Source organism: Chlorocebus sabaeus, chromosome 10, assembly GCF_047675955.1.
Source record: "Chlorocebus sabaeus isolate Y175 chromosome 10, mChlSab1.0.hap1, whole genome shotgun sequence".
In the NCBI taxonomy this organism is placed as follows: Eukaryota; Metazoa; Chordata; class Mammalia; order Primates; family Cercopithecidae; genus Chlorocebus; species Chlorocebus sabaeus.
The window spans coordinates 118489243-118503126 of record NC_132913.1 but is presented as its reverse complement, the minus strand read 5'-3'; the positions used below and the strand labels follow the sequence as shown (position 1 = coordinate 118503126).

The 13884-nt window shown below is 41.4% G+C and overlaps 1 pseudogene; it reads right to left on the bottom strand.

Moving 5' to 3' along the window:
* Positions 1–9777: 9777 nt before the first annotated feature.
* Positions 9778–10275, bottom strand: LOC103218044 (cytochrome c oxidase assembly protein COX20, mitochondrial pseudogene; annotated as a pseudogene).
* Positions 10276–13884: the final 3609 nt, after the last annotated feature.

Below are 13884 nucleotides of genomic sequence, written 5' to 3'. Positions count from 1 at the left end.
GCTTGGGAGATGGATCTCAGGATGCCGGACAGAGGCGTTTGAGGTTTACCCCTTGGGTGGCAGAGCATGGACCACTGCAGTCTCTCCAGGTCGTGGGTGGGCCTTTGGGCCTATTTGACTTAGTCTCTCCCTCTCACATCATGGGAGCCATCTTCTCCCTCTTGTGACTCCTTGTCTTATAAACCAGAGAAGATGACTAGTGCTTATGAACAGCACTCTTGTGCTGACAGGTGCCCTAAGGCCACCATCATCATCCATGAGGATTTCTCTCTTTGTCAGAGTGCTGCAGCAGCTGCAGCCTCATCCGGGGCTTGGCCTCTGTCCCCAGAGTGCAGAGGAGAAAAGAGCAAACATAGGCCAGGCACAGTGGCTCACGCCCGTAACCCCAGCACTTTGGGAGGCTGAGGCAGGCGGATCGCTTGAGTCCAGCAGTTTGAGAACAGCCTGGGCAACATAGTGAGACCTGTCTCTAAAAAAAAAAAAAAAAAGCAAAAAAAAAAAAAGCCAGGATGATGCCTGTGGTCTCAGCTACTTGGGAGGCTGAAGTGGGAGGATTGCTTGAGCCTGGGAGATCGAGGCTACAGTGAACCATGATCCATGATTGCACCACAGCACTCCAGCCTGGGAGACTGAGACCCTGTCTAAAAACAAAAACAAAAACAAAAACAAACCAAAACGCCCCCAAACCAAACAAAAGAACGACCACAGACCCAACAGTACGAAATCCAAAAGACCTAAAAAAGGAATACCCTTCAAAATAGGTATGCCTCCCATTCTGTCCTCAGGGTTCCTGTTTTCTTTTTACCTGAAAGCATCTGGACTTTCAGCTTCTTATGTGTCCTTGCACAAATGTTTTTTTTTAGAGATTGTCTGTACAGTACCTCTTCAAGCAAATAAAGATAAATAAGGCCTTGGTTTCTCTCTTTCTTTTCCTTCCTTCCTTCCTTCCTTCCTTCCTTCCTTCCTTCCTTCCTTCCTTCCTTCCTTCCTTTCTTTCTCTCTCTCTCTCTTTCTTTTCGTAAACAATAGTGTACCATATGCATTTCTCTGTGCTTTTTTTCCACAATGTATTTTGGAGCTTGTGCTACACCTGCTCATAAAGCAGTTTCTTTTTCTTGCTTACAGCTGTATGGTATTCTGTTACGTGACTGTTCCATCATTTTTTAACCAATCTCTTAATGATAGACATTTGAGTGGTTTCTGCTCTTTTTGTGATCAACAATGTTGCAGTAAATAACTGGATTTGTCATTCCACACGTGAGTATATCTCCAGGATACATTCTTTCTGTAGAACTGTAGGGTCAAAGGGCCCGCACAGCTGTAATCTTGATTAACATTACCAAAATTTCCCCCACTAGGATTGTACCCATTTACATTTCTACCGATGATGCTTGAGAGTACCATTTCCCACCTTACTCACATCGTGTGCTATCAAGCTTTTGAATGGGTGCCAATCTGATAAGAGGAAACTGGTACCTCAGTGTACTTTTAATCCTGCATGTTTCTTATTAAGAGTGACATTGAGGCCGGGGGTGGTGTCTGATGCTTTTAACTGTAACACTTTGGAAGGCCAAGGCAGGCAGATCGCTTGAGCTCAGGAGTTTGAGGTCAGCCTGGGCAAAATGGTGAAACCCTGTCTCTACAAAACACACAAAAATTTGCTGGGCATGAGGGCACTCACTTTCAGTCCCAGCAACTCAGGAGGCTGAGGCAGGAGGATCACCTGAGCCTCTTAAGAGGTAGAGACTGCAGTGAGCTATGATGGCACTTCAGCATGGGCGACAGATCAAGACCCTGTCTAAATAAATAAAGAGTGACATTGGTTGAACAATTTTCTATTGTTTAAAAATCATTGTTTTTCCTTTATTGCGAACCGTCTGTTCATCTCCTCCTTTCCCCCTTTTCTATTGGGTCGTTAGCATTTTCTCACTGATTTGCTTGTGTATGAGTGGAGAGAAGTTTTTTTTTTTCCTTTCAGTTTGGCATTTATCTTTTGACTTCGCTTATGGTGGCTTTACAGACTTTATTTTTAGCCAGGTGCGGTGACTCATGCCTGTAATCCCAGCACTTTGGGAGGCCGAGGCAGTCATATCACCTGAGGGCAGGAGATTGAGACCAGCCTGGCCAACATGGTGAAACTCCATCTCTACTAAAAATACAAAAATTAGCTGGGCATGGTGGTGCGCACCTGTAATCTCAGCCACTTGGGGGACTGAGGCAGGAGAATGAACCTGGGAGGCGGAGGTTGCAGTGAGCCAAGACACACCATTGCACTCCAGCCTGGGTGACAAGGGGAGACTCTGTCTCAAAAAACAAAACACGAACAACAACAAAAAAAAAAAAACAAAAAGAAAGAAAAAGAAAAAAGAGAAAAAGCTCATAGAATAAGGGTACAAAGAAAATGCTTTGCGCAGCTCTATGTGTTGGTGTTTTATGCTAAGTATTATTACAAAAAAGTCCAAACATTTTTAAAAATTGAAAAGTTTATAAGTAAAAAAAAGTACAGTAAGCTAAGGTTACATTATTCTTGGGGAAAGAACAAATTTTTCATAAATGTGGTGTAGCCTAAATGTACAGTGTTTATAAAGTCTACAGCAGTGGTCGGTAATGTCCCAGGCCTTCCCGTTCACTCACTACCCACTCACTGACTCACCCAGAGCAACCTCCAGTCCTGCCCGCTCCATTCATGGTAAGCGCTTTATACAGGTGGACCATATTTTTATTTTTCCTACTGTATTTTGAACGGTATTTTTCTATGTTTAGATACACAAATACTTACCATTCTGTTGTGATTGCCTACAACATTCAGTGCAGAAACATGTTGCCCAGGCTTGTGGCCTAGGAGAAACAGGCTATCCCGTATAGCCCAGGTGTGCAGTAGGCTATGCCATGGTAGGAACCCTACGATATTCACACAGTGAAACTGCCTGCGATGCAGTGTATTAGCTAGGAATTCCAGTATGATATAGAAAGGACTGGTGAGAGAGAACATCCTTGACTTGTTCATGATTTTACAGTAAAACATCTAGTTTTACACCAGTAAGTCTAACGTTAAATGTAGGGTTTTTTTGTAGCTCTTCCTCGTCAGGTTGAGGGAAATCTTCTCTATTCCTAGTTTGCTGAGGATTTGGGGCTGTATTTTTTATCATGAGTGGGTATTGAATTTTGTCAAATGCTTTTTCTGCATTTATTGATGTGATCAGATGACTTTTCTTTGTGAGCCTGTTGATGTGATGGATTACGTAAATTGATTTCAGAATGTGAGTCAGATTTGCATACTTGAAATAAATCTCAGTGTTGGACAAATCTGATATTATTGAATGATTTGTTAATATTTCATTGAGAATTTTTGCATCTTCAATTCTTTTAAAAACGTTTATGTTCCATATACGGCACAGAATGTGGTCTATCATGGTGAGTATTTCTAGTAAGCATGAGAAGAATGTGTATTCTACTGCTGTTGGATGAATTAGTTTATAAATGTCTGTTGTGTCCGGTTGATTGATGCTGCTGTTCAGTTCAGTTATATCCTTATTGGATCTGTCAGCTACTGATACCTTATGTTGAGGTCTCTAACTGTAAGAATGGATATTTTAATTTGCCTTGCAATTCTACTAATTTTTGCCTTACATATTTTGACATTGTTATGTACATATATGTTAAGTATTATTCTATTTTCTCGGAGAATTGATCCCTTTATCACTATGTAATGTTCCTCTTTCTCCCTTACAATTTTCCTTGTTCTGAAGTCTGCTTTATCTATTTATTTATAGGTTGCCCCACCTTTCTTTGATCAGAGTTTGTATGGTATGATGCATCCCAATACTTCTCTCATTTATTTACTTTTTAAAAGTTAAACATACTTATTGTGGTGAAATATAAACAATGTAAAAATGACCATCTTAACTATTTTTAAGTGTATAGTTCAGTGGCAGTCATATGGTTGTGCATCCATCACCACCATCCATGACGAGTTCATTTTGGACACCAATCCAAACTAGAGCTCCTTAGAACTCTTTCATCCTGTAAAACTGAAATTCTATACCCATGAAACAAAAACCGATTATACTTTTCATCTCTGTGAATTTGACTACTCTAGGGCATTTTTTTACAGTGTTTGTCTTTGTGTGACTGGCGTGATAACAAAACTGTCACAAAAGACTCTGTAAAAATCAAAACCTTGCACAGAAGCCATTGTAACCTTACACAAAAAAACACTTCTACAAGGAAATCTGCCCAGTAAAGCTGCATGTTCAACCTTGGATGGGCATCACCTTTGTTACTGACCCTTGTAGCCAATGATAATCATTTCAAAACAATCATATAATCCTCCTCATTCTTCCTCCTTGCGTATGCAGTTTACAGTGGCACATGCATTCCCATTGCAATGCTCTATTCCTGAATAAATATCTTTTCCTTTTAGAGAGCCTGTCTCTGTTATTTAGGTTGACAGTTTTTAACTGCCTTTTAGTATGTTTTGTGATTTTTGGTTGAAAGCTGGACATGATTTATATGATAGTAGGACCTGAGGTAAATTGGATTTATAGTGTGAGGTTTTATGTTAATCTGACTAGGAGCTGGGCCATGTTTAATGTTTCCTAGAGCTGTAGGTGCCAGAAACTTTAGTTTCCTCCAGTTTCAGGTGTTTTTTTGTTTTTTGTTTTTTTTTCTTTCTCTTGCATTGTTTTGGGTTTCCCTAAGAATTCTACTTTTTTTCTTTTTCTTTTTTTTTTTTTGAGATAGACTTTTGCTCTCGTTGCCCAGGCTAGAGCGCAGTGGCGCCATCTTGGCTTACTGCAACCTCCGTCTCCCAGGGTCAAGCAGTTCTTCTGCTTCAGCTTCCTGAGTAGCTGGGATTACAGGCGCCCACCAACACATCTGCCTAACTTTTGTATTTTTAGGACAAACGGGGTTTCACCATGTTGGTCAGGCTGGTCTTGAATGCCTGACCTCAAGTGATCCACCCGCCTCAGCCTCCCAAAGTGCTGGGGTTACAGGCGTGAGCCATTGTGCCTAGCGGAGAACTCTGTCTTAAATAACTCTTTCAGTTATAGTCTACTTTTATTATACTGGAGCCTGTTGATGTGGGGTGAATGTCCCCCCCCCCCAAATTCCTGTTCACCTGGAAACTCAGAATCTGAGTCTATTTGGAAATAGGGTTTTTGCAGATGGAAGTAGTTAAATTAAGATGAGGTCTTGCTGGATTAGAGCAGTCCTTAAATCCAATGACATGGTCTTATAAAAAGAGGGGAGGATACATAGAGACAAAGACACAGAGGTGAAGGAATTCAGAACATTTCACCCCAAAATGTGTCATTCTGATGCAGGGATTATTTTGCATTAAAGGCACTTAAATAGCAGGTTACTCTGGCCCTCCTTTTTTTTTTTTTTTTTCCCCTAAAAGCAAGAGATAAAACCCTCTTGGAAGGCAAAACCTCCTGGAAGGTAAAATCCTCCTGGAAGGAAGATAAAACCTTCCATATGGAAGTTGTCTTCCCTATACCAGGAGGAAAGTAACGTTCTTAACATCAAGGACAAAAAGTTGAAGCTGGGAGAAAACTACACAAACAAACTTTGTTAACCTGACCTTTGTCTTCCTAGCCACTTTTCTACCCCAATAACCACCCTAGCACAAACCCCTTTGCCTCATCATATTTTCAGTTTTACTATTCTTTGCCCAACTCAGTATACAAATGTTTAACTCTGATTACTTTTTTTGAAAGGTCTTCATGTCTGCTGTCCCCCAAAACTCATATATTGGAAACATAATTCCCAGTGTAACAGTGTTGGTAGCTGTTTAGGTCATGAGAACTCCACTCTTGTGAATGAATTAATGATGCTATAAAAAGCATCACCCACTCCACTTTTCTACCGCATGAGGACCCAGCGTTCATCCCCTCGGGAAGACGCACCACTCAAAACGCCCTCTTGAACCCGGAGTCTGGATCCTTACCAGACAATGAACCTGCCGGTGCCATGATCTTGAACTTCCCAGGCTCCAGAACTGTGAAAAATAAATTTCTATTCTTTATAAATTACCTGGTCTGTGATATTCTGTTACAATAGCACAAAATGGACTAAGACAATTTTCTTATGAAGGCTCCCATGACACATAAAGCTTATATTAAATACATTTGTATACTTCTGTTCGTCTGTCTATGTCCGTTTAATTCTCAGGCCCCATTGAAAGCCCTAATAAGGTAGACGTCAAATTTTGTCTCTCCTCCAGAGAGAAGGCCATGTGATGGTAGAGGCAGAGGTTGGAATGAAGCAGCTCCAAGCCAAAGAATGCTGAGAATTGCCAGCAACCACAAGAAACTAGGAGGCAAGGAAGGCTCCTTCCCTGCACCTTCAGAAGGGACATAGCCCTGACAACTTCCAGGCTCCAGAACTGTGAGATAATACATCTCTGTTGGTTCAGCCACCCAGTGTGTGGTATTTTATGGCAGCCCTAGCAAACTAATACCATAAGGTACTGGGGAGGAGAGGCATTGTGTAATCTTACAATTAAATCTCAGTGGGTCGAGTGCCTGCTGTAGCCTTTCTCTTTTTCTCCCCCGATGGAGACTGGAAGGCTAGAGGGGGGCTGAAGTTATCTCACTGCCCTTCCCCTAGGGCAGATAAGGCCCTGGTAAGGCAGTGTCCTTTGATGAGAACACTTAAGGAGAACAGAATGCTCTGGGCTTTCAAAATGGTTACTTTTCCGCTGGGCATGGTTTTAAATGGTTACTTTTCCTCTCCTCTTGCCTGAAGCCTGGGGATTTTTCTCCTGTCTTCACAGTGAGAAACTGGTGACCTTCCTGGAGGTAACCCCAGGAAAATATGGAGTTTTCTTACTGCAGGGACCCCAGGAGTTTATAACACTTAAACTAGTCCAAACACTCAGCCACCAGCAATTCATCAGCTACCATGTAAGTGCTCCTACAAGTTGCCGGCTCCAGGGTGGCTTCTGCTTCTGGAAGGTAAGTTGTGGTTCTCTGTATTCCTCTGTCTCTTCTATTTTTAGGGTGGGTGCTTTGACTGCCATTCTCTGCAGTGTCTAAGAAAAGTTGTTGCTTTTCAGTTTGTTCAGCTTTTTTCCTTGTAAAGATGGTAGTAATGACTTCCAGGCTCTTTACTGTTGGAGCTGTCTTATGGTGACTTTTTTTTTTTTTTGTCATCCAGAAGTATTTGTGGTTTTATACTGGGATTCTATCTCCCTACTAATTCTTTTTCTCCTTCGCAAGGTATTTTTTTTTTTTCTTTGCAAAAGACTGTAGGGAAATATTTGAGTAACAAAAGTAAGACACAGGAAAGTTACAGAGGCCCAGAATCATAAAAACTCAGAGTAATGGCTTTCAGGTCTATGATTCTGACTTCCCTTTTAGAAATTACTGGAAGCCTCAGTAACTTCTGTACCTTACCTTCCTGGCTGCTGGTCAATCCTCTTATACTGGTACTGCACATTTCTTATCTTGTCAGTCTCAAAAGTTGTTTCCTGTATGTTTCTTTGTCTTGAGCTTACTTTGTAAGCAATTTGAGGTCCAAGGCTCAGGCTTCCCTGACCTTGACAGCTTCCTGGAGTCTTGTACAAAACCAGTTTGTGATTAAGCTTCTGGGACGATGGACCATTGGTTGAATTATATTCTTTCCTCCGTTGGTTTGGTGTAGAATAAGTCATATATATTGCTAAATTGCCTCTTGCCAGCACCTAAGCCCAGGCACGTACTGGTGGGTCTACTCTGTGATCCAGGCTCTGATAGGGATAGGCAACCCCCAGGGAGAGCTTTTCTGAGTCTGACATCTATGTCAAATGTATGTCCAAACCCCTATTTCTCTTTAAAAACACTTCATATATCTGTCTCACCAAACCAATGCCTGTGCATTGTAGATAACTTGGGAAATACAGGTAAGTGTATAAAGACAAAAATGAAAATGATCTATGAAACCATAGTCACTATTTTGATACAATTCTTCTGGCCTTTTGCATTGCTAATAGAGAGAAGGATGAAGGGTTGTTTAGCAATCAACAAAAATCAAGGATTACTATTGCTGTGATTGTTTTCTGTGCATACAAAAAAATTAATGCAGTGCTTTAGGAATGTGGCTGGGCAGGAACATGACTTCCGAAATCAAATGCATCTGAGTTCAGACCCCAAGTCTGTCACTCACTGGATGACCTTGGGCAAGCTGCTTCTCTATGTTTCAATTTCCTCATCTGAAAAATGGGCCTGCTCTCACCTACCTCATAGGGTTGTTGGGAATAACTAATGATTTTATGTATGTAAAGCAATTTTGTTTTTTATTTTTAATTTTTATTTTTATTTTATTGAGACAGGGTTTCACTCTGTTGCCCAGGCTGGAGTGCAGTGGTGCAATCACAGCTCACTGCAGCCTCGACCTCTCTGGGCTCAGGCGATCCTCCTGTCTCTGCCTCCTGAGCAGCTGGGACTATACACGTGCACCACCACACCCAGCTAATTTTTAATTTTTTTTCTAGAGATGGGGTTTCACCATGTTGCCCAGGCTGGTCTCCAACTCCTGGGCTGAAGCGATCCGCCTGCCTTGGCCTCCCAAAGTGCTGGGATTACAGGTGTGAGCCAGATGCCTGGCCTGTTTGAAGCCCTTAAACCACAACACTGGCAACAAAGTATTTGATAAATGGAGCAGTTGGAGGAGAAAAAGTGTGAGGAGGAGGAAGAAAAGTGGGAACCAAAACTATGGCGATTTCCATTTTTGGAACTGCTGTGACCTCGCACAGCACACTGTGCTTCTCATTGTATTTCCAGTGGGAGAGTTCCTGCTGCTTGAAATGTGATTTATGACAGTTATAAACCAAGATTTCAGCGTGTCTTCATGGAAGAACGCCTGCTAATAAAGATAGAAGGAATGATAGAATTAGATTACAACTATTTTGTAAAGACCCTCGTTATAACTGATTCAGTCAATAAGGTCGATGGGTGCTAAGGCCACTGGATGAGAGGTCCTTGGGTATTGGATATTTACACATTACCAAACTATCATTTTGCAGATTATGTGTTAATTACAGTGGAGAGATCTTTTGGACATCACTTTAACTAAACGATCAAAATGAGGTTTATAAAATAAAAGACAAACACTGCATGTTCTCACTTACTTGTAGGGTCTAAAAATCGAAACAACTGAACTCATGGAGGTAGACAGTTAGGATGGTTACCAGAGTTTGGGAAGAGGAGTGGTGGTGGTTGTAGGAGTGGGGGGCGCTGTCAGAGGGAGGTAGGAATGGTTACTGGGTACAAAAAAAACAGAAAGAATGAATAAGACCTACTATTTGATAGCACAACAGGGTGACTATAGTCAATAATAAATTAACTGAACATTTAAAAATAACTAGAAGAGTATAACTGGATTGTTTGTAACAGAGAGGATAAATGCTTGAGGGGAATGGATACCCCATTCTCCATGATTTTACAATTGCATGTCTGTATTAAAACATCTCATATATTCCATAAATATATACGCCTACTTTGTACCCATAAATATTTTTAAAAAATTTTTTAAAGTTAGGTTTACAAATAATGAGACTAACATTACATGCCTGCTGATGTGATAACAGTAGTACTCTCTTATGTGTGGTTTCACTATCCTGAGTTTTAGCCACAGCCTGAAAATATTCAATTTAAAACTTCACAAACAGTTCAAAAGTTTTATTTATTTATTACAACTTAAACAAATTTTATTTACTTGATTGAGACCTTATTGTACGCAAAATGTTTTTCGTGGTTGAGCTTAGCTTTGTTCACACTGACTTGAGGGAGTCTGGTTTTCTCTGCTCAAGGTTGTTCAACTGCTGCTGTTGCCCTTGGTTTGTTTTCTTTCAAGATCAAGGTGGGTACTTTCATATAATATCTTATTTTTCATTCCTTCTCTGGCAATTCTTCCCTGGATTCTTTGCTTTGCATAATTATATCTACAGTGAAACCAGCATCCCAAAGTCACTAAGATAAATCCTCCTACTCCACACCTGATCTTCTAATTCTACTAGTTAACAACAATAGAAAAGAAAAAAAGTCCAAAGCCAGCCACAACAGATCCTAATGAACCATACAATATTGAGTCCCGGGCACAGGGAATATTTTCAACACCGAAAATGCCTAGGAGCTTAAAGAGCTTCCCCTTCGCGGGCTCGCCGGGCTCCGGCGCCGCGGCCATGGGGACGACTCCGCACCTCCACCCGCCCAGCACCGCCGGCGCCGCGGGAGAGGAAGACCGGCCAGCCGCGCCCCTCCCCGTCCCCCAAAATTCACTAGTTTTAAATCACGCGCTGTTCTGAGCAGCGCAATGAAATCTCTCGCTGCGCCACTCCATCCTGCTCAGGATGTGAATCATCCTTTTGTCCCGCGTATCCATGCTGGAGACACCACCGGCCGTTAGTCACTAGCCCGCTCAGCCCTCTAGCTTATCACATCGACTGTCAAGGTATTGCAGTGCCTGTGTTCTAGGAACCCTTATTTTACTAAATAATGGCCCCAAAGCACAAGCGTAGTGAAGCCGGTAATTCAGATACGCCAAAGAGAAGCCCTGAAGTGCCTCCTGTAAGCGAAAAGGCAAAAGTTCTCAACTTAAGAAACAAAATCATTTGCTGAGATTGCCAAAATCTATGGTCAGAATAAAATTTCTAATTGTGAAATTGTAAAGAAAAAGAATGTGTTCTGGTTTTGCTGTTGTACCTCAAACTGCAAAAGTTATGACCACAGTGCGTGATAAGTGCTCAGTTAAGACGAAAAAGGCATTACATTCGTGGGTGGAAGACCTGAACAGAAACTTCTTGTGATTGGCGGCAGTCAGGCTTGGTACTCTCTGCAGTTTCAGGCATCCACAGGGGATCTTAGAACCGAAAAAAAAAAAAAAAGAAAAAAGTTTTAATTTGAATTACATCATGAGGCAGTAATTAGGCAAATAGAAATTGCAGAATAGTCCATTAGGCTCTGCAAGAATGTCAATGACATGAAAGACAAAAAAAGGTGGGGAGACAGCTCTAGATGAAAAGGTATTAAACAGTCAAATACAATGTGTGAACCCTGATTAGATGCAAGACAAAGATTTTTTAAAAATACAGATTATTAGATAATATTGTATCCGCGTTAAACGTTAAATTTCTTCATTGTGACCATGGTATTGGGTTATGTAAGAGAATGTTCTTCTTTTAGGAGCTGCAGGTGAAGTATTTAGGGGTGAAGTGAGCATATGTCTGCAACTTACTCCAAATGCTTCAGCAAAAAAAAAAAAAAAAAAAAAAAATATATATATATATATATATATATATATATATAGTGAAGGGTAAATGGGTGTTTAACTGCTTCTCAACTTTTCTGCAAGTTTGATATTTAAAAAAATTAACAGATGGCCAGGAGTTCACGCCTATAATCCCAACACTTTGGGAGTCCGAGGTGGGTGGATTACTTGAGGTCAGGAGTTCAAGACCAGCCTGGCCAACATGGTGAAACTTCCATCTCTACTAAAAATACAAAAAATTAGCCGTGTGTGGTGGTGCGTGTCTATAGTCCCAGGTACTCGGGAGGCTGAGGGAGGAAAGTCGTTTGAACCCAAGAGGCGGAGGTTGCAGTGAGCTGAGATTTTACCACTGCACTGCAACAGAGCGAGGGTCTATCTCAATAAATCAATAAATAAAGCAAATAAAATAAATGTGGTAATAAAATTTTGCTTTCAGGTGAATGTTAGAAAAGGACCTCCCACTGTCCTAGCTACTGGGATTTTCTGAAGGAGAATTAGGAATCCTCTAGTTTAAAGACACTGGTATAGTTGGGTATGGCAGCTTATGCCTATAATCTCAGCACTTTGGGAGGCTGAGGAGGGAGGAACACTTGAGGCCAGGAGCCTGAGACCAAACTCGGCAACATAGTGAGACCCTGATTCTACAAAAAAATTTAAAATTAGCCAGATGTGGTGTCACACGCCTGTAGCCCCAGCTACTCAGAGGGCTGAGGTGGGAGGATTGCTTAAGCCTGGGAGGTCAAGGCTGCGGTGAGCCGTGATCACACCACTGCAGGCACACTCCAGCCTGGGCGATGCAACAAGACCCTGTCAAACAAAACAAAACAAAACAAAAAGACACTGGTACAATATTTTCTGGCTGCATTTTCCGATGTGAGTCTCCTTTACGGTCTACCTTGTTAAGTGTAATCATTCTCTAAACTTGAATTGCATTTGGTTTTGCTTTACAATTCTAAGAAGTTGCCATTGAGCGGATGTTTAATCAGCCCTTGAGTAGTGATACCGCTAATGTGGGACTAAATTCCGTCACTGCAACTGTCTTAACAGGCTGAGGAAAATGTGAGGTGAGAAAAGCCTGTGTTTGGGTTGTGGGAATTATGTACAATTATATAAGTTGAGCAAGGAATCTGTGTGAAAGCCACTTTCTTTCCTAAGAGCATCTGATCCACTATCACCTGTGCCCATAACAAGGCCTCAGATATGCTGTCACATCAAGGAGACATGGAAAATAGGAAGTCAAGACCTTTCTACTGGGTAAAAATGAGGAGAAATTTCCTTAAGGAAATAACACAAAATCATTAGACAGCTAACAACATTTGTTGTTTGCATTATCTGACAAAATTTCAACAGTGGATTGTGAATTATTCTTTTCTTTGCCACTCAAAGTAGATGGAGATTATAATTTCACAGAAATGGTGTATTGAGTTGGGATGCTAACTCTTGGTGACAGAAATACCGTCACATAGTAAAGGGATAAACATAGTGGGAGGAATTCAAAAGATGACTCTGTCCCTAACTGTAATTGCATCAAGGGATGACATGTTAGTTTCTTTTCACTTGCCATTTCCAATTGTTAGGTGAGGACTGCTTAGAAGACTATAGGATTCCTGGGGCACTCCAGGCTCAGGGAGAAAGAGTACAGTAATTGATTAGTGATGTCTGTCATGATTTTTTTTGAAAGAGTGCAAGTGGCATGGAAGCCATTTGTGCTAACTTTGAATTCCAAACACAAACTAAATTGAATGCTTAAAAACACTAACACCTTCAAGAAAGGATTTATTAAAGTAATGATTAGTGGCCATGGTTAGTGGGTACAAAAAAACAGAAAGAATAAACAAGACCTAGTATTTGATAGCACAACAGGGTGACTATAGTCAATAACATTTAATTGTACATTTAAAAATAACTAAAAGAGTATAACTGAATTATTTGTAACACAAAGGATGAATGCTTTAGTTGATGGATACCTCATTTACCCAGATGTGATTATTACACATTGTATGCCTATATTAAAATCTCATGTACCCCATAAATATATATATCTACTATTACCCACAAAAAATAAAAATAAAAAGTTTAAGGCCAGGAGGCTTCTGCCAGTGGCATGGAAAGGAGGGAACTAAGACTGAAGTCTGAAAGCCAAGCTTTAAATCCAAAAGGAAATGAACTAGAAGAGAGTTAAGCCAAGTCCTCTTCAGGACACAGGATGACAGCCAGCCCAGAGCAGGGGCTTGGCTCTGTCACTGTGGAAACACAGAGAAAGTTCTGGCTTGGATGGGGTTTTGGCAGTGCCATCTACACTGTGTCAGGGGAGTGGGCAAGAAGACTAGGTGCAAGGATGCATGCGGCCCACCTGATGCCAGGGGCAGCTGTTGTGGGCACGATTACGGGGCTGCATAGCCAGGGCTGTGAAACCTTTGCATCTTGGAACCTGCTCAGAAGCCATCTGTTATGATTTGGCTTCCTGGGTGTCTTGACTTGAGCAAGACAAGGTCCTGTTGATCAGAAGCCAGTGGGAAGCTGTGGTTTCCAGAATGAGCTCAGCTAACATAAGCTTGCTTCACAGGCCTGCTCATCAGACCTTGGAGCCTCTCAGGCTGAGGACTCGCCTTGGGAATCCCCCACCAGGAA